Source organism: Argiope bruennichi, chromosome 5, assembly GCF_947563725.1.
Source record: "Argiope bruennichi chromosome 5, qqArgBrue1.1, whole genome shotgun sequence".
In the NCBI taxonomy this organism is placed as follows: Eukaryota; Metazoa; Arthropoda; class Arachnida; order Araneae; family Araneidae; genus Argiope; species Argiope bruennichi.
The window spans coordinates 104,428,466-104,450,119 of record NC_079155.1 but is presented as its reverse complement, the minus strand read 5'-3'; the positions used below and the strand labels follow the sequence as shown (position 1 = coordinate 104,450,119).

The 21,654-nt window shown below is 41.5% G+C and overlaps 79 non-coding genes across 79 annotated transcripts; all 79 read left to right on the top strand.

Annotated features, from left to right (window-relative positions):
- The first annotated feature begins 131 nt into the window (after positions 1 to 131).
- Trnar-ucu (transfer RNA arginine (anticodon UCU)) lies at positions 132 to 204 on the top strand. The gene has a single exon. It is a non-coding gene; the product is annotated as a tRNA-Arg (tRNA).
- A 288-nt stretch (positions 205 to 492) lies between these two features.
- Positions 493 to 565, top strand: Trnar-ucu (transfer RNA arginine (anticodon UCU)). Its single transcript has one exon. It is a non-coding gene; the product is annotated as a tRNA-Arg (tRNA).
- A 108-nt stretch (positions 566 to 673) lies between these two features.
- Positions 674 to 746, top strand: Trnar-ucu (transfer RNA arginine (anticodon UCU)). Its single transcript has one exon. It is a non-coding gene; the product is annotated as a tRNA-Arg (tRNA).
- A 108-nt stretch (positions 747 to 854) lies between these two features.
- On the top strand, positions 855 to 927 carry Trnar-ucu (transfer RNA arginine (anticodon UCU)). The gene has a single exon. It is a non-coding gene; the product is annotated as a tRNA-Arg (tRNA).
- A 108-nt stretch (positions 928 to 1,035) lies between these two features.
- Trnar-ucu (transfer RNA arginine (anticodon UCU)) lies at positions 1,036 to 1,108 on the top strand. Its single transcript has one exon. It is a non-coding gene; the product is annotated as a tRNA-Arg (tRNA).
- Positions 1,109 to 1,564: 456 nt separating this feature from the next.
- Positions 1,565 to 1,637, top strand: Trnar-ucu (transfer RNA arginine (anticodon UCU)). The gene has a single exon. It is a non-coding gene; the product is annotated as a tRNA-Arg (tRNA).
- Positions 1,638 to 1,745: 108 nt separating this feature from the next.
- Positions 1,746 to 1,818, top strand: Trnar-ucu (transfer RNA arginine (anticodon UCU)). The gene has a single exon. It is a non-coding gene; the product is annotated as a tRNA-Arg (tRNA).
- Positions 1,819 to 1,927: 109 nt separating this feature from the next.
- Positions 1,928 to 2,000, top strand: Trnar-ucu (transfer RNA arginine (anticodon UCU)). Its single transcript has one exon. It is a non-coding gene; the product is annotated as a tRNA-Arg (tRNA).
- A 108-nt stretch (positions 2,001 to 2,108) lies between these two features.
- On the top strand, positions 2,109 to 2,181 carry Trnar-ucu (transfer RNA arginine (anticodon UCU)). Its single transcript has one exon. It is a non-coding gene; the product is annotated as a tRNA-Arg (tRNA).
- Positions 2,182 to 2,289: 108 nt separating this feature from the next.
- Positions 2,290 to 2,362, top strand: Trnar-ucu (transfer RNA arginine (anticodon UCU)). Its single transcript has one exon. It is a non-coding gene; the product is annotated as a tRNA-Arg (tRNA).
- Positions 2,363 to 2,638: 276 nt separating this feature from the next.
- On the top strand, positions 2,639 to 2,711 carry Trnar-ucu (transfer RNA arginine (anticodon UCU)). The gene has a single exon. It is a non-coding gene; the product is annotated as a tRNA-Arg (tRNA).
- Positions 2,712 to 2,819: 108 nt separating this feature from the next.
- On the top strand, positions 2,820 to 2,892 carry Trnar-ucu (transfer RNA arginine (anticodon UCU)). Its single transcript has one exon. It is a non-coding gene; the product is annotated as a tRNA-Arg (tRNA).
- A 108-nt stretch (positions 2,893 to 3,000) lies between these two features.
- Positions 3,001 to 3,072, top strand: Trnar-ucu (transfer RNA arginine (anticodon UCU)). The gene has a single exon. It is a non-coding gene; the product is annotated as a tRNA-Arg (tRNA).
- A 288-nt stretch (positions 3,073 to 3,360) lies between these two features.
- Positions 3,361 to 3,433, top strand: Trnar-ucu (transfer RNA arginine (anticodon UCU)). Its single transcript has one exon. It is a non-coding gene; the product is annotated as a tRNA-Arg (tRNA).
- Positions 3,434 to 3,541: 108 nt separating this feature from the next.
- Trnar-ucu (transfer RNA arginine (anticodon UCU)) lies at positions 3,542 to 3,614 on the top strand. Its single transcript has one exon. It is a non-coding gene; the product is annotated as a tRNA-Arg (tRNA).
- Positions 3,615 to 3,904: 290 nt separating this feature from the next.
- Positions 3,905 to 3,977, top strand: Trnar-ucu (transfer RNA arginine (anticodon UCU)). Its single transcript has one exon. It is a non-coding gene; the product is annotated as a tRNA-Arg (tRNA).
- A 108-nt stretch (positions 3,978 to 4,085) lies between these two features.
- Positions 4,086 to 4,158, top strand: Trnar-ucu (transfer RNA arginine (anticodon UCU)). The gene has a single exon. It is a non-coding gene; the product is annotated as a tRNA-Arg (tRNA).
- A 276-nt stretch (positions 4,159 to 4,434) lies between these two features.
- Trnar-ucu (transfer RNA arginine (anticodon UCU)) lies at positions 4,435 to 4,507 on the top strand. The gene has a single exon. It is a non-coding gene; the product is annotated as a tRNA-Arg (tRNA).
- Positions 4,508 to 4,795: 288 nt separating this feature from the next.
- Positions 4,796 to 4,868, top strand: Trnar-ucu (transfer RNA arginine (anticodon UCU)). Its single transcript has one exon. It is a non-coding gene; the product is annotated as a tRNA-Arg (tRNA).
- A 108-nt stretch (positions 4,869 to 4,976) lies between these two features.
- On the top strand, positions 4,977 to 5,049 carry Trnar-ucu (transfer RNA arginine (anticodon UCU)). Its single transcript has one exon. It is a non-coding gene; the product is annotated as a tRNA-Arg (tRNA).
- A 108-nt stretch (positions 5,050 to 5,157) lies between these two features.
- Positions 5,158 to 5,230, top strand: Trnar-ucu (transfer RNA arginine (anticodon UCU)). Its single transcript has one exon. It is a non-coding gene; the product is annotated as a tRNA-Arg (tRNA).
- Positions 5,231 to 5,338: 108 nt separating this feature from the next.
- Trnar-ucu (transfer RNA arginine (anticodon UCU)) lies at positions 5,339 to 5,411 on the top strand. Its single transcript has one exon. It is a non-coding gene; the product is annotated as a tRNA-Arg (tRNA).
- A 276-nt stretch (positions 5,412 to 5,687) lies between these two features.
- Positions 5,688 to 5,759, top strand: Trnar-ucu (transfer RNA arginine (anticodon UCU)). Its single transcript has one exon. It is a non-coding gene; the product is annotated as a tRNA-Arg (tRNA).
- A 108-nt stretch (positions 5,760 to 5,867) lies between these two features.
- Trnar-ucu (transfer RNA arginine (anticodon UCU)) lies at positions 5,868 to 5,940 on the top strand. The gene has a single exon. It is a non-coding gene; the product is annotated as a tRNA-Arg (tRNA).
- A 108-nt stretch (positions 5,941 to 6,048) lies between these two features.
- On the top strand, positions 6,049 to 6,121 carry Trnar-ucu (transfer RNA arginine (anticodon UCU)). The gene has a single exon. It is a non-coding gene; the product is annotated as a tRNA-Arg (tRNA).
- Positions 6,122 to 6,230: 109 nt separating this feature from the next.
- Trnar-ucu (transfer RNA arginine (anticodon UCU)) lies at positions 6,231 to 6,303 on the top strand. The gene has a single exon. It is a non-coding gene; the product is annotated as a tRNA-Arg (tRNA).
- Positions 6,304 to 6,579: 276 nt separating this feature from the next.
- Trnar-ucu (transfer RNA arginine (anticodon UCU)) lies at positions 6,580 to 6,651 on the top strand. Its single transcript has one exon. It is a non-coding gene; the product is annotated as a tRNA-Arg (tRNA).
- A 108-nt stretch (positions 6,652 to 6,759) lies between these two features.
- Positions 6,760 to 6,832, top strand: Trnar-ucu (transfer RNA arginine (anticodon UCU)). The gene has a single exon. It is a non-coding gene; the product is annotated as a tRNA-Arg (tRNA).
- A 108-nt stretch (positions 6,833 to 6,940) lies between these two features.
- Positions 6,941 to 7,013, top strand: Trnar-ucu (transfer RNA arginine (anticodon UCU)). The gene has a single exon. It is a non-coding gene; the product is annotated as a tRNA-Arg (tRNA).
- A 109-nt stretch (positions 7,014 to 7,122) lies between these two features.
- Positions 7,123 to 7,195, top strand: Trnar-ucu (transfer RNA arginine (anticodon UCU)). The gene has a single exon. It is a non-coding gene; the product is annotated as a tRNA-Arg (tRNA).
- A 276-nt stretch (positions 7,196 to 7,471) lies between these two features.
- On the top strand, positions 7,472 to 7,543 carry Trnar-ucu (transfer RNA arginine (anticodon UCU)). Its single transcript has one exon. It is a non-coding gene; the product is annotated as a tRNA-Arg (tRNA).
- A 108-nt stretch (positions 7,544 to 7,651) lies between these two features.
- On the top strand, positions 7,652 to 7,724 carry Trnar-ucu (transfer RNA arginine (anticodon UCU)). Its single transcript has one exon. It is a non-coding gene; the product is annotated as a tRNA-Arg (tRNA).
- Positions 7,725 to 7,832: 108 nt separating this feature from the next.
- Positions 7,833 to 7,905, top strand: Trnar-ucu (transfer RNA arginine (anticodon UCU)). The gene has a single exon. It is a non-coding gene; the product is annotated as a tRNA-Arg (tRNA).
- A 109-nt stretch (positions 7,906 to 8,014) lies between these two features.
- On the top strand, positions 8,015 to 8,087 carry Trnar-ucu (transfer RNA arginine (anticodon UCU)). The gene has a single exon. It is a non-coding gene; the product is annotated as a tRNA-Arg (tRNA).
- A 276-nt stretch (positions 8,088 to 8,363) lies between these two features.
- Positions 8,364 to 8,436, top strand: Trnar-ucu (transfer RNA arginine (anticodon UCU)). Its single transcript has one exon. It is a non-coding gene; the product is annotated as a tRNA-Arg (tRNA).
- Positions 8,437 to 8,544: 108 nt separating this feature from the next.
- On the top strand, positions 8,545 to 8,617 carry Trnar-ucu (transfer RNA arginine (anticodon UCU)). Its single transcript has one exon. It is a non-coding gene; the product is annotated as a tRNA-Arg (tRNA).
- A 108-nt stretch (positions 8,618 to 8,725) lies between these two features.
- Positions 8,726 to 8,797, top strand: Trnar-ucu (transfer RNA arginine (anticodon UCU)). Its single transcript has one exon. It is a non-coding gene; the product is annotated as a tRNA-Arg (tRNA).
- A 288-nt stretch (positions 8,798 to 9,085) lies between these two features.
- Trnar-ucu (transfer RNA arginine (anticodon UCU)) lies at positions 9,086 to 9,158 on the top strand. Its single transcript has one exon. It is a non-coding gene; the product is annotated as a tRNA-Arg (tRNA).
- A 108-nt stretch (positions 9,159 to 9,266) lies between these two features.
- Trnar-ucu (transfer RNA arginine (anticodon UCU)) lies at positions 9,267 to 9,339 on the top strand. The gene has a single exon. It is a non-coding gene; the product is annotated as a tRNA-Arg (tRNA).
- Positions 9,340 to 9,447: 108 nt separating this feature from the next.
- Trnar-ucu (transfer RNA arginine (anticodon UCU)) lies at positions 9,448 to 9,520 on the top strand. The gene has a single exon. It is a non-coding gene; the product is annotated as a tRNA-Arg (tRNA).
- Positions 9,521 to 9,628: 108 nt separating this feature from the next.
- On the top strand, positions 9,629 to 9,701 carry Trnar-ucu (transfer RNA arginine (anticodon UCU)). The gene has a single exon. It is a non-coding gene; the product is annotated as a tRNA-Arg (tRNA).
- Positions 9,702 to 9,809: 108 nt separating this feature from the next.
- Trnar-ucu (transfer RNA arginine (anticodon UCU)) lies at positions 9,810 to 9,882 on the top strand. The gene has a single exon. It is a non-coding gene; the product is annotated as a tRNA-Arg (tRNA).
- Positions 9,883 to 9,990: 108 nt separating this feature from the next.
- On the top strand, positions 9,991 to 10,063 carry Trnar-ucu (transfer RNA arginine (anticodon UCU)). The gene has a single exon. It is a non-coding gene; the product is annotated as a tRNA-Arg (tRNA).
- A 108-nt stretch (positions 10,064 to 10,171) lies between these two features.
- Positions 10,172 to 10,244, top strand: Trnar-ucu (transfer RNA arginine (anticodon UCU)). Its single transcript has one exon. It is a non-coding gene; the product is annotated as a tRNA-Arg (tRNA).
- A 108-nt stretch (positions 10,245 to 10,352) lies between these two features.
- On the top strand, positions 10,353 to 10,425 carry Trnar-ucu (transfer RNA arginine (anticodon UCU)). The gene has a single exon. It is a non-coding gene; the product is annotated as a tRNA-Arg (tRNA).
- Positions 10,426 to 10,533: 108 nt separating this feature from the next.
- Trnar-ucu (transfer RNA arginine (anticodon UCU)) lies at positions 10,534 to 10,605 on the top strand. Its single transcript has one exon. It is a non-coding gene; the product is annotated as a tRNA-Arg (tRNA).
- A 108-nt stretch (positions 10,606 to 10,713) lies between these two features.
- Trnar-ucu (transfer RNA arginine (anticodon UCU)) lies at positions 10,714 to 10,786 on the top strand. The gene has a single exon. It is a non-coding gene; the product is annotated as a tRNA-Arg (tRNA).
- Positions 10,787 to 10,894: 108 nt separating this feature from the next.
- Positions 10,895 to 10,967, top strand: Trnar-ucu (transfer RNA arginine (anticodon UCU)). The gene has a single exon. It is a non-coding gene; the product is annotated as a tRNA-Arg (tRNA).
- A 108-nt stretch (positions 10,968 to 11,075) lies between these two features.
- Trnar-ucu (transfer RNA arginine (anticodon UCU)) lies at positions 11,076 to 11,148 on the top strand. Its single transcript has one exon. It is a non-coding gene; the product is annotated as a tRNA-Arg (tRNA).
- Positions 11,149 to 11,256: 108 nt separating this feature from the next.
- Trnar-ucu (transfer RNA arginine (anticodon UCU)) lies at positions 11,257 to 11,329 on the top strand. Its single transcript has one exon. It is a non-coding gene; the product is annotated as a tRNA-Arg (tRNA).
- Positions 11,330 to 11,437: 108 nt separating this feature from the next.
- Positions 11,438 to 11,510, top strand: Trnar-ucu (transfer RNA arginine (anticodon UCU)). Its single transcript has one exon. It is a non-coding gene; the product is annotated as a tRNA-Arg (tRNA).
- Positions 11,511 to 11,618: 108 nt separating this feature from the next.
- On the top strand, positions 11,619 to 11,691 carry Trnar-ucu (transfer RNA arginine (anticodon UCU)). The gene has a single exon. It is a non-coding gene; the product is annotated as a tRNA-Arg (tRNA).
- A 454-nt stretch (positions 11,692 to 12,145) lies between these two features.
- Trnar-ucu (transfer RNA arginine (anticodon UCU)) lies at positions 12,146 to 12,218 on the top strand. Its single transcript has one exon. It is a non-coding gene; the product is annotated as a tRNA-Arg (tRNA).
- A 108-nt stretch (positions 12,219 to 12,326) lies between these two features.
- Trnar-ucu (transfer RNA arginine (anticodon UCU)) lies at positions 12,327 to 12,399 on the top strand. The gene has a single exon. It is a non-coding gene; the product is annotated as a tRNA-Arg (tRNA).
- A 276-nt stretch (positions 12,400 to 12,675) lies between these two features.
- On the top strand, positions 12,676 to 12,748 carry Trnar-ucu (transfer RNA arginine (anticodon UCU)). The gene has a single exon. It is a non-coding gene; the product is annotated as a tRNA-Arg (tRNA).
- Positions 12,749 to 13,205: 457 nt separating this feature from the next.
- On the top strand, positions 13,206 to 13,277 carry Trnar-ucu (transfer RNA arginine (anticodon UCU)). Its single transcript has one exon. It is a non-coding gene; the product is annotated as a tRNA-Arg (tRNA).
- A 289-nt stretch (positions 13,278 to 13,566) lies between these two features.
- Trnar-ucu (transfer RNA arginine (anticodon UCU)) lies at positions 13,567 to 13,639 on the top strand. The gene has a single exon. It is a non-coding gene; the product is annotated as a tRNA-Arg (tRNA).
- Positions 13,640 to 13,911: 272 nt separating this feature from the next.
- Positions 13,912 to 13,984, top strand: Trnar-ucu (transfer RNA arginine (anticodon UCU)). The gene has a single exon. It is a non-coding gene; the product is annotated as a tRNA-Arg (tRNA).
- A 289-nt stretch (positions 13,985 to 14,273) lies between these two features.
- Trnar-ucu (transfer RNA arginine (anticodon UCU)) lies at positions 14,274 to 14,346 on the top strand. The gene has a single exon. It is a non-coding gene; the product is annotated as a tRNA-Arg (tRNA).
- Positions 14,347 to 14,454: 108 nt separating this feature from the next.
- Positions 14,455 to 14,527, top strand: Trnar-ucu (transfer RNA arginine (anticodon UCU)). The gene has a single exon. It is a non-coding gene; the product is annotated as a tRNA-Arg (tRNA).
- A 108-nt stretch (positions 14,528 to 14,635) lies between these two features.
- Positions 14,636 to 14,708, top strand: Trnar-ucu (transfer RNA arginine (anticodon UCU)). The gene has a single exon. It is a non-coding gene; the product is annotated as a tRNA-Arg (tRNA).
- Positions 14,709 to 15,178: 470 nt separating this feature from the next.
- Positions 15,179 to 15,251, top strand: Trnar-ucu (transfer RNA arginine (anticodon UCU)). The gene has a single exon. It is a non-coding gene; the product is annotated as a tRNA-Arg (tRNA).
- A 468-nt stretch (positions 15,252 to 15,719) lies between these two features.
- Trnar-ucu (transfer RNA arginine (anticodon UCU)) lies at positions 15,720 to 15,792 on the top strand. The gene has a single exon. It is a non-coding gene; the product is annotated as a tRNA-Arg (tRNA).
- A 108-nt stretch (positions 15,793 to 15,900) lies between these two features.
- Trnar-ucu (transfer RNA arginine (anticodon UCU)) lies at positions 15,901 to 15,973 on the top strand. The gene has a single exon. It is a non-coding gene; the product is annotated as a tRNA-Arg (tRNA).
- A 276-nt stretch (positions 15,974 to 16,249) lies between these two features.
- Positions 16,250 to 16,321, top strand: Trnar-ucu (transfer RNA arginine (anticodon UCU)). Its single transcript has one exon. It is a non-coding gene; the product is annotated as a tRNA-Arg (tRNA).
- Positions 16,322 to 17,135: 814 nt separating this feature from the next.
- Trnar-ucu (transfer RNA arginine (anticodon UCU)) lies at positions 17,136 to 17,208 on the top strand. The gene has a single exon. It is a non-coding gene; the product is annotated as a tRNA-Arg (tRNA).
- A 108-nt stretch (positions 17,209 to 17,316) lies between these two features.
- On the top strand, positions 17,317 to 17,389 carry Trnar-ucu (transfer RNA arginine (anticodon UCU)). Its single transcript has one exon. It is a non-coding gene; the product is annotated as a tRNA-Arg (tRNA).
- Positions 17,390 to 17,662: 273 nt separating this feature from the next.
- Positions 17,663 to 17,735, top strand: Trnar-ucu (transfer RNA arginine (anticodon UCU)). The gene has a single exon. It is a non-coding gene; the product is annotated as a tRNA-Arg (tRNA).
- A 276-nt stretch (positions 17,736 to 18,011) lies between these two features.
- On the top strand, positions 18,012 to 18,084 carry Trnar-ucu (transfer RNA arginine (anticodon UCU)). The gene has a single exon. It is a non-coding gene; the product is annotated as a tRNA-Arg (tRNA).
- A 108-nt stretch (positions 18,085 to 18,192) lies between these two features.
- Trnar-ucu (transfer RNA arginine (anticodon UCU)) lies at positions 18,193 to 18,265 on the top strand. Its single transcript has one exon. It is a non-coding gene; the product is annotated as a tRNA-Arg (tRNA).
- Positions 18,266 to 18,554: 289 nt separating this feature from the next.
- On the top strand, positions 18,555 to 18,627 carry Trnar-ucu (transfer RNA arginine (anticodon UCU)). The gene has a single exon. It is a non-coding gene; the product is annotated as a tRNA-Arg (tRNA).
- Positions 18,628 to 18,903: 276 nt separating this feature from the next.
- Positions 18,904 to 18,976, top strand: Trnar-ucu (transfer RNA arginine (anticodon UCU)). The gene has a single exon. It is a non-coding gene; the product is annotated as a tRNA-Arg (tRNA).
- A 273-nt stretch (positions 18,977 to 19,249) lies between these two features.
- Positions 19,250 to 19,322, top strand: Trnar-ucu (transfer RNA arginine (anticodon UCU)). The gene has a single exon. It is a non-coding gene; the product is annotated as a tRNA-Arg (tRNA).
- A 276-nt stretch (positions 19,323 to 19,598) lies between these two features.
- On the top strand, positions 19,599 to 19,671 carry Trnar-ucu (transfer RNA arginine (anticodon UCU)). Its single transcript has one exon. It is a non-coding gene; the product is annotated as a tRNA-Arg (tRNA).
- A 108-nt stretch (positions 19,672 to 19,779) lies between these two features.
- On the top strand, positions 19,780 to 19,852 carry Trnar-ucu (transfer RNA arginine (anticodon UCU)). Its single transcript has one exon. It is a non-coding gene; the product is annotated as a tRNA-Arg (tRNA).
- Positions 19,853 to 20,141: 289 nt separating this feature from the next.
- Positions 20,142 to 20,214, top strand: Trnar-ucu (transfer RNA arginine (anticodon UCU)). Its single transcript has one exon. It is a non-coding gene; the product is annotated as a tRNA-Arg (tRNA).
- A 276-nt stretch (positions 20,215 to 20,490) lies between these two features.
- Trnar-ucu (transfer RNA arginine (anticodon UCU)) lies at positions 20,491 to 20,563 on the top strand. The gene has a single exon. It is a non-coding gene; the product is annotated as a tRNA-Arg (tRNA).
- A 108-nt stretch (positions 20,564 to 20,671) lies between these two features.
- On the top strand, positions 20,672 to 20,744 carry Trnar-ucu (transfer RNA arginine (anticodon UCU)). The gene has a single exon. It is a non-coding gene; the product is annotated as a tRNA-Arg (tRNA).
- An 803-nt stretch (positions 20,745 to 21,547) lies between these two features.
- On the top strand, positions 21,548 to 21,620 carry Trnar-ucu (transfer RNA arginine (anticodon UCU)). Its single transcript has one exon. It is a non-coding gene; the product is annotated as a tRNA-Arg (tRNA).
- The last annotated feature ends 34 nt before the right edge of the window (positions 21,621 to 21,654 follow it).

Sequence of the window (21,654 nt, the reverse complement as noted above, 5' to 3'; positions counted from 1 at the left end):
ATCCAGAGATTCCGGCAAGGATGTAACGCCAATAGAGTGTGTGGTTTATTTTGTCTGTTCTTGTGTAAAACTTTGACTTACGTATAGCAATAACTTAAATTCCCATACATTCCATCTAGATAACCAACGCAGCCCTTGTAGCGAAGAGGATAGCGCGTTGGACTTCTAATCCAAAGGTCCCGGGTTCGAATCCCGGCAAGGGTGTGACTATAATAGAGTGTTTGGTTTATTTTGTCTGTTCATGTGTAAAAGTTAGACTTATGTATAGCAATGTCTTAAATTCCCATACATTCCATTTAGATAACCAACGCAGCCCTTGTATCGCAGAGGATAGCGTGTTGGACTTCTAATCCAAAGGCCCGGTTTCGAATGCCGGCAATGGTGTGACGCTAATAGAGTGTGTGGGTGATTTTGTCTGTTGTTATTTAAAACTTTCACTTGTGTATAGGAATAACTTATATTCCCTTACATTCAATCTAGATAACCAACGCATCCCTTGTAGCGCAGAGGATAGCGCGTTGGACTTCTAATCCAAAGGTCCCGGGTTCGAATCCCGGCAAGGGTGTGACTATAATAGACTGCTTGGTTTATTTTGTCTGTTCTTGTGTAAAACTTTGACTTACGTATAGCAATAACTTAAATTCCCATACATTCCATCTAGATAACCAACGCAGCCCTTGTAGCGCAGAGGATAACGCGTTGGACTTCTAATCCAAAGGTCCCGGGTTCGAATCCCGGCAAGGGTGTGACTATAATAGAGTGTTTGGTTTATTTTGTCTGTACATGTGTAAAAGTTTGACTTACGTATAGCAATAACTTAAATTCCCATATATTCCATCTAGATAACCAACGCAGCCCTTGTAGCGCAGAGGCTAGCGCGCTGGACTTCTAATTCAAAGGTCCCGGGTTCGAATCCCGGCAAGGGTATTACTATAATAGAGTGTTTGGTTTATTTTGTCTGTTCATGTGTAAAAGTTTGACTTACGTATAGCAATAACTTAAATTCCCATACATTCCATCTAGATAACCAACGCAGCCCTTGTAGCACAGAGGATAGCGCGTTGGACTTCTAATCCAAAGGTCCCGGGTTCGAATCCCGGCAAGGGTGTGACTATAATAGAGTGTTTGGTTTATTTTGTCTGTTCTTGTGTAAAACTTTGACTTACGTATAGCAATAACTTAAATTCCCATACATTCCATCTAGATAACCAACGCAGTCCTTCTAGAGAAAAGGATAGCGCGTTGGTCTTCAAATCCAGAGATTCCGGCAAGGATGTAACGCCAATAGAGTGTGTGGTTTATTTTGTCTGTTGTTGTTTAAAACTTTGACATACGTACAGCAATAACTTAAATTCCCATACATTCCATCTAGATAACCAACGCAGCCCTTGTAGCGCAGAGCATAGCGCGTTGGACTTCTAATCCAAAGGCCCGGTTTCGAATCCCGGTAATGGTGTGACGCTAATAGAGTGTGTGGGTGATTTTGTCTGTTGTTGTTTAAAACTTTCACTTGTGTATAGGAATAACTTATATTCCCTTACATTCAATCTAGATAACCAACGCAGCCCTTGTAGCGCAGAGGATAGCGCGTTGGACTTCTAATCCAAAGGTCCCGGGTTCGAATCCCGGCACGGGTGTGACTATAATAGAATGTTTGCTTTATTTTGTCTGTTCATGTGTAAAAGTTTGACTTACGTATAGCAATAACTTAAATTCCCATATATTCCATCTAGATAACCAACGCAGCCCTTGTAGTGCAGAGGATAACGCGTTGGACTTCTAATCCAAAGGTCCCGGGTTCGAATCCCGGCAAGGGTGTGACTATAATAGAGTGTTTGGTTTGTTTTTGTCTGTTCAAATGTAAAAGTTTGACTTACGTATAGCAATAACTTAAATTCCCATACATTCCATCTCGATAACCAACGCAGCCCTTGTAGCACAGAGGATAACGTGTTGGACTTCTAATCCAAAGGTCCCGGGTTCGAATCACGGCAAGGGTGTGACTATAATAGAGTGTTTGGTTTATTTTGTCTGTTCATGTGTAAAAGTTTGACTTACGTATAGCAATAACTTAAATTCCCATATATTCCATCTAGATAACTAACGCAGCCCTTGTAGCGCAGAGGCTAGCGCGCTGGACTTCTAATTCAAAGGTCCCGGGTTCGAATCCCGGCAAGGGTATTACTATAATAGAGTGTTTGGTTTATTTTGTCTGTTCATGTGTAAAAGTTTGACTTACGTATAGCAATAACTTAAATTCCCATACATTCCATCTAGATAACCAACGCAGCCCTTGTAGCGCAGAGGATAGCGCGTTGGACTTCTAATCCAAAGGTCCCGGGTTCGAATCCCGGCAAGGGTGTGACTATAATAGAGTGTTTGGTTTATTTTGTCTGTTCTTGTGTAAAACTTTGACTTACGTATAGCAATAACTTAAATTCCCATACATTCCATCTAGATAACCAACGCAGTCCTTCTAGAGAGAAGGATAGCGCGTTGGTCTTCAAATCCAGAGATTCCGGCAAGGATGTAACGCCAATAGAGTGTGTGGTTTATTTTGTCTGTTGTTGTTTAAAACTTTGACATACGTACAGCAATAACTTAAATTCCCATACATTCCATTTAGATAACCAACGCAGCCCTTGTAGCGCAGAGGATAGCGCGTTGGACTTCTAATCCAAAGATCCCGGGTTCGAATCCCGGCAAGGGTGTGACTATAATAGAGTGTTTGGTTTATTTTGTCTGTTCTTGTGTAAAACTTTGACTTACGTATAGCAATAACTTAAATTCCCATACATTCCATCCAGATAACCAACGCAGCCCTTGTAGCGAAGAGGATAGCGCGTTGGACTTCTAATCCAAAGGTCCCGGGTTCGAATCCCGGCAAGGGTGTGACTATAATAGAGTGTTTGGTTTATTTTGTCTGTTCATGTGTAAAAGTTTGACTTATGTATAGCAATAACTTAAATTCCCATACATTCCATTTACATAACCAACGCAGCCCTTGTAGCGCAGAGGATAGCGTGTTGGACTTCTAATCCAAAGGCCCGGTTTCGAATGCCGGCAATGGTGTGACGCTAATAGAGTGTGTGGGTGATTTGGTCTGTTGTTGTTTAAAACTTTCACTTGTGTATAGGAATAACTTATATTCCCTTACATTCAATCTAGATAACCAACGCATCCCTTGTAGGCAGAGGATAGCGCGTTGGACTTCTAATCCAAAGGTCCCGGGTTCGAATCCCGGCAAGGGTGTGACTATAATAGACTGCTTGGTTTATTTTGTCTGTTCTTGTGTAAAACTTTGACTTACGTATAGCAATAACTTAAATTCCCATACATTCCATCTAAATAACCAACGCAGCCCTTGTAGCGCAGAGGATAGCGCGTTGGACTTCTAATCCAAAGGTCCCGGGTTCGAATCCCGGCACGGGTGTGACTATAATAGAATGTTTGGTTTATTTTGTCTGTTCATGTGTAAAAGTTTGACTTACGTATAGCAATAACTTAAATTCCCATATATTCCATCTAGATAACCAACGCAGCCCTTGTAGTGCAGAGGATAACGCTTTGGACTTCTAATCCAAAGGTCCCGGGTTCGAATCCCGGCAAGGGTGTGACTATAATAGAGTGTTTGGTTTGTTTTTGTCTGTTCAAATGTAAAAGTTTGACTTACGTATAGCAATAACTTAAATTCCCATACATTCCATCTCGATAACCAACGCAGCCCTTGTAGCGCAGAGGATAGCGCGTTGGATTTTTAATCTAAAGGTCCCGGGTTCGAATCCCTGCAAGGGTGTGACGCTAATAGAGTGTTTGGTTTATTTTGTCTGTTCATGTGTAAAAGTTTTACTTACGTATAGCAATAACTTAAATTCCCATATATTCCATCTAGATAACCAACGCAGACCTTGTAGCGCAGAGGCTAGCGCGCTAGACTTCTAATTCAAAGGTCCCGGGTTCGAATCCCGGCAAGGGTATTACTATAATAGAGTGTTTGGTTTATTTTGTCTGTTCATGTGTAAAAGTTTGACTTACGTATAGCAATAACTTAAATTCCCATACATTCCATCTAGATAACCAACGCAGCTCTTGTAGCGCAGAGGATAGCGCGTTGGACTTCTAATCCAAAATTCCCGGGTTCGAATCCCGGCAAGGGTGTGACTATAATAGAGTGTTTGGTTTATTTTGTCTGTTCTTGTGTAAAAATTTGACTTACGTATAGCAATAACTTAAATTCCCATACATTCCATCTAGATAACCAACGCAGTCCTTCTAGAGAAAAGGATAGCGCGTTGGTCTTCAAATCCAGAGATTCCGGCAAGGATGTAACGCCAATAGAGTGTGTGGTTTATTTTGTCTGTTCTTGTGTAAAACTTTGACTTACGTATAGCAATAACTTAAATTCCCATACATTCCATCTAGATAACCAACGCAGCCCTTGTAGCGAAGAGGAGAGCGCGTTGGACTTCTAATCCAAAGGTCCCTGGTTCGAATCCCGGCAAGGGTGTGACTATAATAGAGTGTTTGGTTTATTTTGTCTGTTCATGTGTAAAAGTTTGACTTATGTATAGCAATATCTTAAATTCCCATACATTCCATTTAGATAACCAACGCAGCCCTTGTATCGCAGAGGATAGCGTGTTGAACTTCTAATCCAAAGGCCCGGTTTCGAATGCCGGCAATGGTGTGACGCTAATAGAGTGTGTGGGTGATTTTGTCTGTTGTTATTTAAAACTTTCACTTGTGTATAGGAATAACTTATATTCCCTTACATTCAATCTAGATAACCAACGCATCCCTTGTAGCGCAGAGGATAGCGCGTTGGACTTCTAATCCAAAGGTCCCGGGTTCGAATCCCGGCAAGGGTGTGACTATAATAGACTGCTTGGTTTATTTTGTCTGTTCTTGTGTAAAACTTTGACTTACGTATAGCAATAACTTAAATTCCCATACATTCCATCTAGATAACCAACGCAGCCCTTGTAGCGCAGAGGATAACGCGTTGGACTTCTAATCCAAAGGTCCCGGGTTCGAATCCCGGCAAGGGTGTGACTATAATAGAGTGTTTGGTTTATTTTGTCTGTACATGTGTAAAAGTTTGACTTACGTATAGCAATAACTTAAATTCCCATATATTCCATCTAGATAACCAACGCAGCCCTTGTAGCGCAGAGGCTAGCGCGCTGGACTTCTAATTCAAAGGTCCCGGGTTCGAATCCCGGCAAGGGTATTACTATAATAGAGTGTTTGGTTTATTTTGTCTGTTCATGTGTAAAAGTTTGACTTACGTATAGCAATAACTTAAATTCCCATACATTCCATCTAGATAACCAACGCAGCCCTTGTAGCACAGAGGATAGCGCGTTGGACTTCTAATCCAAAGGTCCCGGGTTCGAATCCCGGCAAGGGTGTGACTATAATAGAGTGTTTGGTTTATTTTGTCTGTTCTTGTGTAAAACTTTGACTTACGTATAGCAATAACTTAAATTCCCATACATTCCATCTAGATAACCAACGCAGTCCTTCTAGAGAAAAGGATAGCGCGTTGGTCTTCAAATCCAGAGATTCCGGCAAGGATGTAACGCCAATAGAGTGTGTGGTTTATTTTGTCTGCTGTTGTTTAAAACTTTGACATACGTACAGCAATAACTTAAATTCCCATACATTCCATCTAGATAACCAACGCAGCCCTTGTAGCGCAGAGGATAGCGCGTTGGACTTCTAATCCAAAGGCCCGGTTTCGAATCCCGGTAATGGTGTGACGCTAATAGAGTGTGTGGGTGATTTTGTCTGTTGTTGTTTAAAACTTTCACTTGTGTATAGGAATAACTTATATTCCCTTACATTCAATCTAGATAACCAACGCAGCCCTTGTAGCGCAGAGGATAGCGCGTTGGACTTCTAATCCAAAGGTCCCGGGTTCGAATCCCGGCACGGGTGTGACTATAATAGAATGTTTGGTTTATTTTGTCTGTTCATGTGTAAAAAGTTGACTTACGTATAGCAATAACATAAATTCCCATATATTCCATCTAGATAACCAACGCAGCCCTTGTAGTGCAGAGGATAACGCGTTGGACTTCTAATCCAAAGGTCCCGGGTTTGAATCCCGGCAAGGGTGTGACTATAATAGAGTGTTTGGTTTGTTTTTGTCTGTTCAAATGTAAAAGTTTGACTTACGTATAGCAATAACTTAAATTCCCATACATTCCATCTAGATAACCAACGCAGCCCTTGTAGCACAGAGGATAGCGCGTTGGACTTCTAATCCAAAGGTCCCGGGTTCGAATCCCGGCAAGGGTGTGACTATAATAGAGTGTTTGGTTTATTTTGTCTGTTCTTGTGTAAAACTTTGACTTACGTATAGCAATAACTTAAATTCCCATACATTCCATCTAGATAACCAACGCAGTCCTTCTAGAGAAAAGGATAGCGCGTTGGTCTTCAAATCCAGAGATTCCGGCAAGGATGTAACGCCAATAGAGTGTGTGGTTTATTTTGTCTGCTGTTGTTTAAAACTTTGACATACGTACAGCAATAACTTAAATTCCCATACATTCCATCTAGATAACCAACGCAGCCCTTGTAGCGCAGAGGATAGCGCGTTGGACTTCTAATCCAAAGGCCCGGTTTCGAATCCCGGTAATGGTGTGACGCTAATAGAGTGTGTGGGTGATTTTGTCTGTTGTTGTTTAAAACTTTCACTTGTGTATAGGAATAACTTATATTCCCTTACATTCAATCTAGATAACCAACGCAGCCCTTGTAGCGCAGAGGATAGCGCGTTGGACTTCTAATCCAAAGGTCCCGGGTTCGAATCCCGGCACGGGTGTGACTATAATAGAATGTTTGGTTTATTTTGTCTGTTCATGTGTAAAAAGTTGACTTACGTATAGCAATAACATAAATTCCCATATATTCCATCTAGATAACCAACGCAGCCCTTGTAGTGCAGAGGATAACGCGTTGGACTTCTAATCCAAAGGTCCCGGGTTCGAATCCCGGCAAGGGTGTGACTATAATAGAGTGTTTGGTTTGTTTTTGTCTGTTCAAATGTAAAAGTTTGACTTACGTATAGCAATAACTTAAATTCCCATACATTCCATCTAGATAACCAACGCAGCCCTTGTAGCACTGAGGATAGCGCGTTGGACTTCTAATCCAAAGGTCCCGGGTTCGAATCCCGGCAAGGGTGTGACTATAATAGAGTGTTTGGTTTATTTTGTCTGTTCTTGTGTAAAACTTTGACTTACGTATAGCAATAACTTAAATTCCCATACATTCCATCTAGATAACCAACGCAGTCCTTCTAGAGAAAAGGATAGCGCGTTGGTCTTCAAATCCAGAGATTCCGGCAAGGATGTAACGCCAATAGAGTGTGTGGTTTATTTTGTCTGCGGTTGTTTAAAACTTTGACATACGTACAGCAATAACTTAAATTCCCATACATTCCATCTAGATAACCAACGCAGCCCTTGTAGCGCAGAGGATAGCGCGTTGGACTTCTAATCCAAAGGCCCGGTTTCGAATCCCGGTAATGGTGTGACGCTAATAGAGTGTGTGGGTGATTTTGTCTGTTGTTGTTTAAAACTTTCACTTGTGTATAGGAATAACTTATATTCCCTTACATTCAATCTAGATAACCAACGCAGCCCTTGTAGCGCAGAGGATAGCGCGTTGGACTTCTAATCCAAAGGTCCCGGGTTCGAATCCCGGCACGGGTGTGACTATAATAGAATGTTTGGTTTATTTTGTCTGTTCATGTGTAAAAAGTTGACTTACGTATAGCAATAACATAAATTCCCATATATTCCATCTAGATAACCAACGCAGCCCTTGTAGTGCAGAGGATAACGCGTTGGACTTCTAATCCAAAGGTCCCGGGTTCGAATCCCGGCAAGGGTGTGACTATAATAGAGTGTTTGGTTTGTTTTTGTCTGTTCAAATGTAAAAGTTTGACTTACGTATAGCAATAACTTAAATTCCCATACATTCCATCTAGATAACCAACGCAACCCTTGTAGCGCAGAGGATAGCGCGTTGGACTTCTAATCCAAAGGTCCCGGGTTCGAATCCCGGCCAGGGTGTGACTATAATAGAGCGTTTGGTTTATTTTGTCTGTTCTTGTGTAAAACTTTGACTTACGTATAGCAATAACTTAAATTCCCATACATTCCATCTAGATAACCAACGCAGTCCTTCTAGAGAAAAGGATAGCGCGTTGGTCTTCAAATCCAGAGATTCCGGCAAGGATGTAACGCCAATAGAGTGTGTGGTTTATTTTGTCTGTTGTTGTTTAAAACTTTGACATACGTACAGCAATAACTTAAATTCCCATACATTCCATTTAGATAACCAACGCAGCCCTTGTAGCGCAGAGGATAGCGCGTTGGACTTCTAATCCAAAGGTCCCGGGTTCGAATCCCGGCAAGGGTGTGACTATAATAGAGTGTTTGGTTTATTTTGTCTGTTCTTGTGTAAAACTTTGACTTACGTATAGCAATAACTTAAATTCCCATACATTCCATCCAGATAACCAACGCAGCCCTTGTAGCGAAGAGGATAGCGCGTTGGACTTCTAATCCAAAGGTCCCGGGTTCGAATCCCGGCAAGGGTGTGACTATAATAGAGTGTTTGGTTTATTTTGTCTGTTCATGTGTAAAAGTTTGACTTATGTATAGCAATAACTTAAATTCCCATACATTCCATTTACATAACCAACGCAGCCCTTGTAGCGCAGAGGATAGCGTGTTGGACTTCTAATCCAAAGGCCCGGTTTCGAATGCCGGCAATGGTGTGACGCTAATAGAGTGTGTGGGTGATTTTGTCTGTTGTTGTTTAAAACTTTCACTTGTGTATAGGAATAACTTATATTCCCTTACATTCAATCTAGATAACCAACGCATCCCTTGTAGGCAGAGGATAGCGCGTTGGACTTCTAATCCAAAGGTCCCGGGTTCGAATCCCGGCAAGGGTGTGACTATAATAGACTGCTTGGTTTATTTTGTCTGTTCTTGTGTAAAACTTTGACTTACGTATAGCAATAACTTAAATTCCCATACATTCCATCTAGATAACCAACGCAGCCATTGTAGTGCAGAGGATAGCGCGTTGGACTTCTAATCCAAAGGTCCCGGGTTCGAATCCCGGCAAGGGTGTCAGTATAATAGAGTGTTTGGTTTATTTTGTCTGTTCTTGTGTAAAACTTTCACTTACGTATAGCAATAACTTAAATTCCCATTCATTCCATCTAGATAACCAACGCAGCCCTTGTAGCGCAGAGGATAGCGTGTTGGACTTCTAATCCAAAGGTCCCGGTTTCGAATCCCGGCAAGGGTGTGACTATAATAGAGTGTTTGGTTTATTTTGTCTGTTCTTGTGTAAAACTTTGACTTACGTATAGCAATAACTTAAATTCCCATACATTCCATCTTAATAACCAATGAAGCCCTAGTAGCGCAGAGGATAGCGCGTTGGACTTCTAATCCAGAGGTCCCGGGTTCGAATCCCGGCAAGAGTGTGACTATAATAGAGTGTTTGGTTTATTTTGTCTGTTCTTGTGTAAAACTTTGACTTACGTATAGCAATAACTTAAATTCCCATACATTCCATCTAGATAATTAACGCAGCCCTTTTAGCGCAGAGGATAGCGCGTTGGACTTCTAATCCAAAGGTCCCGGGTTCGAATCCCGGCAAGGGTGTCACTATAATAGAGTGTTTGGTTTATTTTGTCTGTTCTTGTGTAAAACTTTGACTTACGTATAGCAATAACTTATATTCCCTTACATTCCATCTAGATAACCAACGCAGCCCTTGTAGCGCAGAGGATAGCGCGTTCGACTTCTAATCCAAAGGTCCCGGGTTCGAATCCCGGCAAGGGTGTGACTATAATAGAGTGTTTGGTTCATTTTGTCTGTTCATGTGTAAAAGTTTGTCTTACCTATAGCAATAACTTAAATTCCCATATATTCCATCAAGATAACCAACGCAGCCCTTGTAGCGCAGAGGATAGCGCGTTGGATTTCTAATCCAAAGGTCCCGGGTTCGAATCCCGCCAAGGGTGTGACTAAAATAGAGTGTTTGGTTTATTTTGTATGTTCTTGTGTAAAACTTTGACTTACGTATAGCAATAACTTAAATTCCTATACATTCCATCTAGATAACCAACGTAGCCCTTGTAGCGCAGAGGATAGCGCGTTGGACTTCTAATCCAAAGGTCCCGGGTTCGAATCCCGGCAAGGGTGTGACTATAATAGACTGCTTGATTTATTTTGTCTGTTCTTGTGTAAAACTTTGACTTACGTATAGCAATAACTTAAATTCCCATACATTCCATCTAGATAACCAACGCAGACCTTGCAGCGCAGAGGATAGCGCGTTGGACTTCTAATCCAAAGATCCCGGGTTCGAATCCCGGCAAGGGTGTGACTATAATAGAGTGTTTGGTTTATTTTGTCTGTTCATGTGTAAAAGTTTGACTTACGTATAGCAATAACTTAAATTCCCATATATTCCATCTAGATAACCAACGCAGCCCTTGTAGCGCAGAGGATAGCGCGTTGGACTTCTAATCCAAAGGCCCGGTTTCGAATCCCGGCAATGGTGTGACGCTAATAGAGTGTGTGGGTTATTTTGTCTGTTGTTGTTTAAAACTTTCACTTGTGTATAGGAATAACTTATATTCCCTTACATTCAATCTAGATAACCAACGCAGCCCTTGTAGCGCAGAGGATAGCGCGTTGGACTTCTAATCCAAAGGTCCCGGGTTCGAATCCCGGCAAGGGTGTGACTATAATAGAGTGTTTGGTTTATTTTGTCTGTTCATATGTAAAAGTTTGACTTACCTATAGCAATAACTTAAATTCCCATACATTCCATCTAGATAACCAACGCAGCCCTTGTAGCGCGCAGGATAGCGTGTTGGACTTCTAATCCAAAGGTCCCGGGTTCGAATCCCGGCAAGGGTGTCACTATAATAGAGTGTTTGGTTTATTTTGTCTGTTCTTGTGTAAAACTTTGACTTACGTATAGCAATAACTTAAATTCCCATACATTCCATCTTAATAACCAATGAAGCCCTAGTAGCGCAGAGAATAGCGCGTTGGACTTCTAATCCAAAGGTCCCGGGTTCGAATCCCGGCAAGGGTGTGACTATAATAGAGTGTTTGGTTTATTTTGTCTGTTTTTGTGTAAAACTTTGACTTACGTATAGCAATAACTTAAATTCCCCTACATTCCATCTAGATAACCAACGCAGCCCTTGTAGCGCAGAGGATAGCGCGTTGGACTTCTAATCCAAAGGTCCCGGGTTCGAATCCCGGCAAGGGTGTGACTATAATAGAGTGTTTGGTTTATTTTGTCTGTTCATATGTAAAAGTTTGACTTACGCATAGCAATAACTTAAATTCCCATACATTCCATTTAGATAACCAACGCAGCCCTTGTAGCGCAGAGGATAGCGCTTTGGACTTCTAATCCAAAGGTCCCGGGTTCGAATCCCGGCAAGGGTGTGACTATTATAGAGTGTTTGGTTTATTTTGTCTGTTTTTGTGTAAAACTTTGACTTACGCATAGCAATAATTTAAATTCCCATACATTCCATCTAGATAACCAACGCAGCCCTTGTAGCGCAGAGGTTGGCGCGTTGGATTTCTAATCCAAAGGTCCCGGGTTCGAATCCCGGCAAGGGTGTGACTATAATAGAGTGCCTGGTTTATTTGTCTGTTCTTGTGTAAAACTTTGACTTACGTATAGCAATAACTTAAATTCCCATACATTCCATCTAGATAAACAACGCAGCCCTTGTAGCGCAGAGGATAGCGCGTTGGACTTTTAATCCAAAGGCCCGGCAATGGTGTGACGCTAATAGAGTGTGTGGGTGATTTTGTCTGTTGTTGTTTAAAACTTTCACTTGTGTATAGGAATAACTTATATTCCCTTACATTCAATCTAGATAACCAACGCAGCCCTTGTAGCGCAGAGGATAGCGCGTTGGACTTCTAATCCAAAGGCCCGGTTTCGGATCCCGACAATGGTGTGACGCTAATGGAGTGTGTGGGTTATTTTGTCTGTTGTTGTTTAAAACTTTCACTTGTGTATAGGAATAACTTATATTCCCTTACATTCAATCTAGATAACCAACGCAGCCCTTGTAGCGCAGAGGATAGCGCGTAGGACTTCTAATCCAAAGGTCCCGGGTTCGAATCCCGGCAAGGGTGTGACTATAATAGAGTGTTTGGTTTATTTTGTCTGTTCATATGTAAAAGTTTGACTTACGTATAGCAATAACTTAAATTCCCATATATTCCATCTAGATAACCAACGCAGCCCTTGTAGCGCAGAGGATAGCGCGTTGGACTTCTAATCCAAAGGTCCCGGGTTCGAATCCCGGCAAGGGTGTGACTATAATAGAGTGTTTGGTTTATTTTCTCTGTTCTTGTGTAAAACTTTCACTTACGTATAGCAATAACTTAAATTCCCATACATTCCATCTAGATAACCAACGCAGTCCTTCTAGAGAAAAGGATAGCGCGTTGGACTTCAAATCCAGAGATTCCGGCAAGGATGTAACGCCAATAGAGTGTTTGGTTTATTTTGTCTGTTCATGTGTAAAAGTTTGACTTACGTATAGCAATAACTTAAATACCTATACATTCCATCCAGATAACCGACGCAGCCCTTGTAGCGCAGAGGATAGAGTGTTGGACTTCTAATCCAAAGGTCCCGGGTTCGAATCCCGGCAAGGATGTAACGCCAATAGAGTGTGTGGTTTATTTTGTCTGTTGTTGTTTAAAACTTTGACATACGTACAGCAATAACTTAAATTCCCGTACATTCCATTTAGATAACCAACGCAGCCCTTGTAGCGCATAGGATAATGCGTTTGACTTCTAATCCAAAGGTCCCGAGTTCGAATCCCGTCAAGGGTGTGACTATAATAAAGTGCCTGGTTTATTTTGTCTGTTCTTGTGTAAAACTTTGACTTACGTATAGCAATAACTTAAATTCTCATACATTCCATCTAGATAACCAACGCAGCCCTTCTAGAGAAGAGGATAGCGCGTTAGACTTCTAATCCAGAGATTCCGGCAAGGATGTAACGCCAATAGAGAGTGTGGTTTATTTTGTCTGTTGTTGTTTAAAACTTTGACATACGTACAGCAATAACTTAAATTCCCAAACATTCCATTTAGATAACCAACGCAGCCCTTGTAGCGCAGAGGATAGCGCGTTGGACTTCTAATCCAAAGGTCAGGGTTCGAATTTCGGCAAGGGTGTGACGCTAATAGAGTGTGTGGTTTATTTTGTCTGTTCATGTGTAAAAGTTTGACTTACGTATAGCAATAACTTAAATTCCCATACATTCCATCTAGATAACCAACGCAGCCCTTCTAGAGAAAAGGCTAGCGCGTTGGACTTCTAATCCAAAGGTCCCGAGTTCGAATCCCGTCAAGGGTGTGACTATAATAAAGTGCCTGGTTTATTTTGTCTGTTCTTGTGTAAAACTTTGACTTACGTATAGCAATAACTTAAATCCCCATATATTCCATCTAGATAACCAACATAGCCCTTGTAGCGCAGAGGATAGCGTGTTGGACTTCTAATCCAAAGGTCCCGGGTTCGAACCCCGGCAAGGGTGTGACTATGATAGAGTGCTTGGTTTATTTTGTCTGTTCATGTGTAAAAGTTTGACTTACGTATAGCAATAACTTAAATTCCTTACATTTTATCTAGATAACCAACGCAGCCCTTCTAGAGAAGAGGATAGCGCATTGGACTTCTAATCCAGAGATTCCGGCAAGGATGTAACGCCAATAGAGTGTGTGGTTTATTTTGTCTGTTGTTTAAAGTTTTGACATACGTACAGCAATAACTTAAATTCCCATACATTCCATTTAGATAATCAACGCAACCCTTGTAGCGCAGAGGATAGCGCGTTGGACTTCTAATCCAAAGGCCACGGGTTCGAATCCCGGCAAGGGTGCGACGCTAATATAGTGCGTGGTTTATTTTGTCTGTTGCTGGTTAAAACGTTGACTCACTTATAGCAATAACTTAAATTCCCATACATTCCATCTAGATAACCAACGCAGCCCTTCTAGAGAAAAGGATAGCGCGTTGGACTTCTAATCCAAAGGTCCCGTGTTCGAATCCCGGAAAGGGTGTGACTATAATAAAGAGTTTGGTTTATTTTGTATGTTCTTGTGTAAAACTTTGACTTACGTATAGCAATAACTGGAATTCCCATACATTCCATCTAGATAACCAACGCAGCCTTTGCAGCGCAGAGGATAGCGCGTTGGACTTCTAATACAAAGTACCCGGGTTCGAATCCCGGCAAGGGTGTGACTATAATAAAGTGCTTGGTTTATTTTGTCTGTTCATGTGTAAAACTTTGACTTACGTATAGGAATAACTTAAAAACCCATACATTCCATCTAGATAACCAACGCAGCCTTTGCAGCGCAGAGGATAGCGTGTTGGACTTCTAATCCAAAGGTCCCGGGTTCGAACCCCGGCAAAGGGGTGACTATGATAGAGTGCTTGGTTTATTTTGTCTGTTCTCGTGTAAAACTTTGACTTACGTATAGCAATAATTTAAATTCCCATACATTCCATCTAGATAACCAACGCAGCCCTTGTAGCGCAGAGGTTGGCGTGTTGGACTTCTAATCCAAAGGTCCCGGGTTCGAACCCCGGCAAGGGTGTGACTATGATAGAGTGCTTAGTTTATTTTGTCTGTTCTCGTGTAAAACTTTGACATACGTATAGCAATAACTTAAATTCCCATACATTCCATCTAGATTTCCAACGCAGCCCTTTTAGCGCAGAGGATAGCGTGTTGGACTTCTAATCCAAAGGTCCCGGGTTCGAATCACCACAAGTTTGTGCAGCTAATAGAGTATGTGGGTTATTTTGTCTGTTGTTGTTTAAAACTTTGACTCACTTATAGCATTAACTGAAATTCCCATACATATCATTTGAAAAACCACTGCAGCCCTTGTAGCGCTGAGGATAGCGCGTTGGACTTCCAATCCAAAGGCCCCGTATTCGAATCCCGGCAAGGGTGCGACGCTAATATAGTGTGTGGTTTATTTTGTCTGTTGCTGGTTAAAACTTTGACTCACTAATAGCAATAACTTAAATTCCCATACATTCCATCTAGATAACCAACGCAGCCCTTGTAGCGCAAATGATTGCGCGTTGGACTTCTAATCCAAAGGTTCCGGGTTCGAATCCCGGCAAGGGTGTGACTATAATAGGGTGTTTGGTTTATTTTGTCTGTTCATGTGTAAAAGTTTGACTTACGTATAGCAATAACCTAAATTCCTTACATTCCATCTAGATAACCAACGCAGACCTAGTAGCGCAGATGATAGCGCGTTGGACTTTTAATCCAAAGGCCCGGTTTCGAATCCCGGCAAGAGTGTGACGCTAATAGAGTGTGTGGGGTATTTTGTCTGTTGTTGTTTAAAACTTTCACTTGTGTATAGGAATAACTTATATTCCCTTACATTCCATCCAGATAAGCAACGCAGCTCTTTTAGCGCAGAGGATAGCGCGTTGGACTTCTAATACAAAGGACCCGGGTTCTAATCCCGGCAAGGTTGTGACAATAATAGAGTGCTTGGTTTATTTTGTCTGTTTTTGTGTAAAACTTTGACTTACGTATAGCAATAACTTAAATCCCCATATATTCCATCTAGATAACCAACATAGCCCTTGTAGCGCAGAGGATAGCGTGTTGGACTTCTAATCCAAAGGTCCCGGGTTCGAACCCAGTTAAGGGTGTGACTATGATAGAATGCTTGGTTTATTTTGTCTGTTGTTGTTTAAAACTTTGACTCACTTATAGCATTAACTTAAATTCCCATACATATCATTTGGATAACCACTGCAGCCCTTGTCGCGCTGAGGATAGCGCGTTGGACTTCTAATCCAAAGGCCCCGGGTTCGAATCCCGGCAAGGGTGCGACGCTAATATAGTGCGTGGTTTATTTTGTCTGTTGCTGGTTAAAACTTTGACTCACTTATAGCAATAATTTAAATTCCCATACATTCCATCTAGATAACCAACGCAGCCCTTCTAGAGAAAAGGATAGCGCGTTGGACTTCTAATCCAGAGATTCCGGCAACGATGTAACGCCAATAGAGTGTGTGGTTTATTTTGTCTGTTGTTAATTAAATCTTTGACATACTTACAGCAATAACTTAAATTCCTGTACATTTCATCTAGATAACCAACGCAGCCCTTGTAGCGCAGAGGATAGCGCGTTGGACTTCTAATCCAAAGGACCGGTTTTGAATCCCGGCAAGGGTGTGAAGCTAATAGAGTGTGTGGGTTATTTTGTCTGTTGTTGTTTAAAACTTTCACTTGTGTATAGGAATAACTTAAATTCCCTTACATTCCATCTAGATAACCAACGCAGCCCTTCTAGAAAAGAGGATAGCGCTTTATACTTCTAATCCAGAGATCCCGGCAAGGATGTAACGCCAATAGAGTGTGTGGTTTATTTTGTCTGTTGTTGTTTAAAACTTTGACATACGTACAGCAATAACTTAAATTCCCATACATTCCATCTAGATAACCAACGCAGCCCTTGTAGCGCAGAGGATAGCGCTTTGGACTTCTAATCCAAATGTCTCGGGTACGAATCCCGGCAAGTGTGTGACTATAATAGGGTGTTTGGTTTATTTTGTCTGTTCATGTGTAAAAGTTTGACTTACGTATAGCAATAACTTCAATTCCCATACATTCCATCAAGATAACCAACGCAGCCCTTGTAGCGCAAAGGATAGCGCCTTGGACTTCTAATACAAAGGCCCGGTTTCCAATCCCGGCAAGGGTGTGACTCTAATAGATTGTGTGGATTATTTTGTCTGTTGTAGTTTAAAACTTTCACTTGCGTAAAGGAATAACTTAAATTCTCATACATTCCATCTAGATAACCAACGCAGCCATTGTAGCGCAGAGGATAGCGCGTTGGCCTTCTAATCCAAAGGTCCCGGGTTCTAATCCCGGTAAGGTTGTGATGTTTTAAGAGTGTGTGGTTTATTTTGTCTGTTGTTCTTTAAAACTTTGACTCACTTATAGCAATAACTTAAGTTCCCATACATTCTTGATAACTCACGTAGTCCTTGTAGCGCAGAGGATAGCGCGTTAGACTTCTAATCCAAAGTACCCGGGTTCGAATCCCGGCAAGGGTGTGACTATAATAAAGTGCTTGGTTTATTTTGTCTGTTCTTGTGTAAAACTTTGACTTACGTATAGCAATAACTTAAATTCCCATACATTCCATCTAGAAAACCAACGCAGCCCTTGTAGCGCAAATGATTGCGCGTTGGACTTCTAATCCGAAGTCCCCGGGTTCGAATCCCGGCAAGGGTGTGACGCTAATATAGTGTGTGGTGTATTTTGTCTATTATTGTGTAAAAGTTTCACTTACGTATAGCAATAACTTAAATTCCCATACATTCCATCTAGATAACCCCTGCCCTTCTTGAGAAGAGGATAGCGCGTTGGGCTTCTAATCCAGAGATTCCGGCAAAGATGTAACGCCAATAGAGTGTGGGGTTTATTTTGTCTGTTGTTGTTTAAAACTTTGACTTACGAATAGCAATAACTTAAATTCCCATACATTTCATCTAGACAACCAACACAGCCCTTGTAGCGCAGAGGATAGCGCGTTGGACTTCTAATCCAAAGGTCCCGGGTTCGAATCCCGGCAAGGGTGTGACTCTAATAGAGTGTGTGGTTTATTTTGTCTGTTATTGTGTAAAACTTTGACTTACGTATAGCAATAACTTCAATTAACGTACATTCCATCTAGATAACCCCTGCAGCCCTTCTTGAGAAGAGGATAGCGCGTTGGACATCTAATCCAGAGATTCCGGCAAGGATGTAACGCCAATAGAGTGTGTGGTTTATTTTGTCTGTTGTTGTTTAAAACTTTGACATACCTACAGCAATAACTTAAATTCCCATACATTCCATCTAGATAACCAACGCAGCCCTTGTAGCGCAGAGGATAGCGCGTTGGACTTCTAATCCAAAAGTCCCGCGTTCGAATACCGGCAAGGGTGTGACTATAATAGAGTGTTTAGTTTATTTTAACTGTTCTTGTGTAAAACTTTGACTTACGTATAGCAATAACTTAAATTCCCATACATTCCATCTAGATAACCAACGCAGCCCTTGTAGCGCAGAGGATAGCGCGTTGGACTTCTAATCCAAAGGTCCCGGGTTCGAATCCCGGCAAGGGTGTTACTCTAATAGAGTGTTTGGTTTATTTTGTCTGTTCTTGTGTAAAACTTTGACTTACGTATAGCAATAACTTAAATTCCCATACATTCCATCTAGATAACCAACGCAGCCCTTGTAGCGCAGAGGATAGCGCGTTGGACTTCAAAGCCAAAGGTACCGAGTTCGAATCCCGGAAAGGGTGTGACGCTAATATAGTGTGTGGGTTATTTTGTCTGTTGTTGTTTAAAACTTTCACTGGTGTATAGCAATAACTTATATTCCCTTACATTCAATCTAGATAACCAACGCAGCCCTTGTAGCGCAGAGGATAGCGCGTTGGACTTCTAATCTAAAGGTCCCGGCTTCGAATCCCGGCAAGGGTGTGACTATAATAGAGTTTGTGGTTTATTTTGTCTGTTCTTGTGTAAAACATTGACTTACGTATAGCAATAACTTAAATTCCCATACATTCCATCTAGATAACCCCTGCAGTCCTTCTTGAGAAGAGGATAGCGCGTTGGACTTCTAATCCAGAGATTCCGGCAAGGATGTAACGCCAATAGAATGTGTGGTTTATTTTGTCTGTTGTTGTTTAAAACTTTGACATACGTACAGAAATAACTTAAATTCCCATACATTCCATCTAGAAAACCAACGCAGCCCTTGTAGCGCAAATGATTGCGCGTTGGACTTCTAATCCGAAGTCCCCGGGTTCGAATCCCGGCAAGGGTGTGACGCTAATATAGTGTGTGGTGTATTTTGTCTATTATTGTGTAAAAGTTTCACTTACGTATAGCAATAACTTAAATTCCCATACATTCCATCTAGATAACCCCTGCCCTTCTTGAGAAGAGGATAGCGCGTTGGGCTTCTAATCCAGAGATTCCGGCAAAGATGTAACGCCAATAGAGTGTGGGGTTTATTTTGTCTGTTGTTGTTTAAAACTTTGACTTACGAATAGCAATAACTTAAATTCCCATACATTTCATCTAGACAACCAACACAGCCCTTGTAGCGCAGAGGATAGCGCGTTGGACTTCTAATCCAAAGGTCCCGGGTTCGAATCCCGGCAAGGGTGTGACTCTAATAGAGTGTGTGGTTTATTTTGTCTGTTATTGTGTAAAACTTTGACTTACGTATAGCAATAACTTCAATTAACGTACATTCCATCTAGATAACCCCTGCAGCCCTTCTTGAGAAGAGGATAGCGCGTTGGACATCTAATCCAGAGATTCCGGCAAGGATGTAACGCCAATAGAGTGTGTGGTTTATTTTGTCTGTTGTTGTTTAAAACTTTGACATACCTACAGCAATAACTTAAATTCCCATACATTCCATCTAGATAACCAACGCAGCCCTTGTAGCGCAGAGGATAGCGCGTTGGACTTCTAATCCAAAAGTCCCGCGTTCGAATACCGGCAAGGGTGTGACTATAATAGAGTGTTTAGTTTATTTTAACTGTTCTTGTGTAAAACTTTGACTTACGTATAGCAATAACTTAAATTCCCATACATTCCATCTAGATAACCAACGCAGCCCTTGTAGCGCAGAGGATAGCGCGTTGGACTTCTAATCCAAAGGTCCCGGGTTCGAATCCCGGCAAGGGTGTTACTCTAATAGAGTGTTTGGTTTATTTTGTCTGTTCTTGTGTAAAACTTTGACTTACGTATAGCAATAACTTAAATTCCCATACATTCCATCTAGATAACCAACGCAGCCCTTGTAGCGCAGAGGATAGCGCGTTGGACTTCAAAGCCAAAGGTACCGAGTTCGAATCCCGGAAAGGGTGTGACGCTAATATTGTGTGTGGGTTATTTTGTCTGTTGTTGTTTAAAACTTTCACTGGTGTATAGCAATAACTTATATTCCCTTACATTCAATCTAGATAACCAACGCAGCCCTTGTAGCGCAGAGGATAGCGCGTTGGACTTCTAATCTAAAGGTCCCGGCTTCGAATCCCGGCAAGGGTGTGACTATAATAGAGTTTGTGGTTTATTTTGTCTGTTCTTGTGTAAAACATTGACTTACGTATAGCAATAACTTAAATTCCCATACATTCCATCTAGATAACCCCTGCAGTCCTTCTTGAGAAGAGGATAGCGCGTTGGACTTCTAATCCAGAGATTCCGGCAAGGATGTAACGCCAATAGAATGTGTGGTTTATTTTGTCTGTTGTTGTTTAAAACTTTGACATACGTACAGAAATAACTTAAATTCCCATACATTCCATCTAGATAACCAACGCAGCCCTTGTAGCGCAGAGGATAGCGCGTTGGACTTCTAATGCAAAGGTCCCGGGTTTAAATCTCGGCAAGGGTGTGACCATAGTAGAGTGTTTGGTCTATTTTGTCTGTTCTTGTTTAAAACTTTGACTTACGTATAGCAATAACTTAAATTCCAATACATTCCATCTTGATAAAAAAGGCAGCTCTTGTAGCGCAGAGGATAGCGAGTTGGACTTCTAATCCAAAGGTCCCTGGTTCGAATCCCGGCAAGGGTTTGACTATAATAGAGTGTGTGGTTTATTTTGTCTGTTCTTGTGTAAAACTTTGACTTACGTATAGCAATAATTTAAATTCCCATACATTCCATCTAGTTAACCAAAGCAGCCCTTGTAGAGAAGATCATAGCGCGTTGGACTTCTAATATAGAGATGCCGGAAATGATGTAACGCCAATAGAGTGTGTGGTTTATTTTGTCTGTTGTTTAAAACTTTGATTCACTTATAGCAATATCTTAAATTCCCATACATTACATCTAGACAACCAACGCAGCCCCTGTAGCGCAGAGGATAGCGCGTTTTACTTCTAATCCACAGGTCTCGTGTTGGAATTCCGGCAAGGGTGTGACTTTAAAAGAGTGTGTGGCTTATTTTGTCTGTGCTTGTGTAAAACTTTGACTTACGTATAGCAATATCTTAAATTCCCATACACTCCATCTAGACAACCAACGCAGCCCTTGTAGTGCAGAGGATAGCGCGTTGGACTTCTAATCCAGAGATGCCGGCAAGGATGTAACGCCAATAGAGTGTGTGGTTTATTTTGTCTGTTGTTGTTTAAAACTTTGACATACGTACAGCAATAACTTAAATTCCCATACATTCCATCTAGATAACCAACGCAGCCCTTGTAGCGCAGAGGATAGCGCTTTGGACTTCTAATCCAAATGTCTCGGGTACGAATCCCGGCAAGTGTGTGACTATAATAGGGTGTTTGGTTTATTTTGTCTGTTCATGTGTAAAAGTTTGACTTACGTATAGCAATAACTTCAATTCCCATAAATTCCATCAAGATAACCAACGCAGCCCTTGTAGCGCAAAGGATAGCGCGTTGGACTTCTAATCCAAAGGTCCCGGGTTCGAATCCCGGCAAGGGTGTTACTATAATAGAGTGTGTGGTTTATTTTGTCTG